Genomic DNA, 259 nt, shown 5'->3' on the forward strand with positions numbered 1-259 from the left:
ATGAGGTCCAGATACTGATGAGATGATGAGGTCCAGATACTGATGAGGTGATGAGGTCCAGATACTGATGAGATGATGAGGTCCAGATACTGATGAGATGATGAGGTCAAAGAGCTTCAGGGAGAGGAGGCTGGTTGTAGCGCAGCTTGACGCAGAGCTGAGATGTGAGTGGAGCTGGGCCTGGATAAAGGTGGAGGTGGGCCTGGATAAAGGTGGAGCTGGGCCTGGATAAAGGTGGAGCTGGGCCTGGATAAATGTG

This window comes from Anarrhichthys ocellatus, unplaced genomic scaffold (genome assembly GCF_004355925.1).
Source record: "Anarrhichthys ocellatus isolate YVR2014 unplaced genomic scaffold, GSC_Weel_1.0 scaffold5076, whole genome shotgun sequence".
Classification (NCBI taxonomy): domain Eukaryota; kingdom Metazoa; phylum Chordata; class Actinopteri; order Perciformes; family Anarhichadidae; genus Anarrhichthys; species Anarrhichthys ocellatus.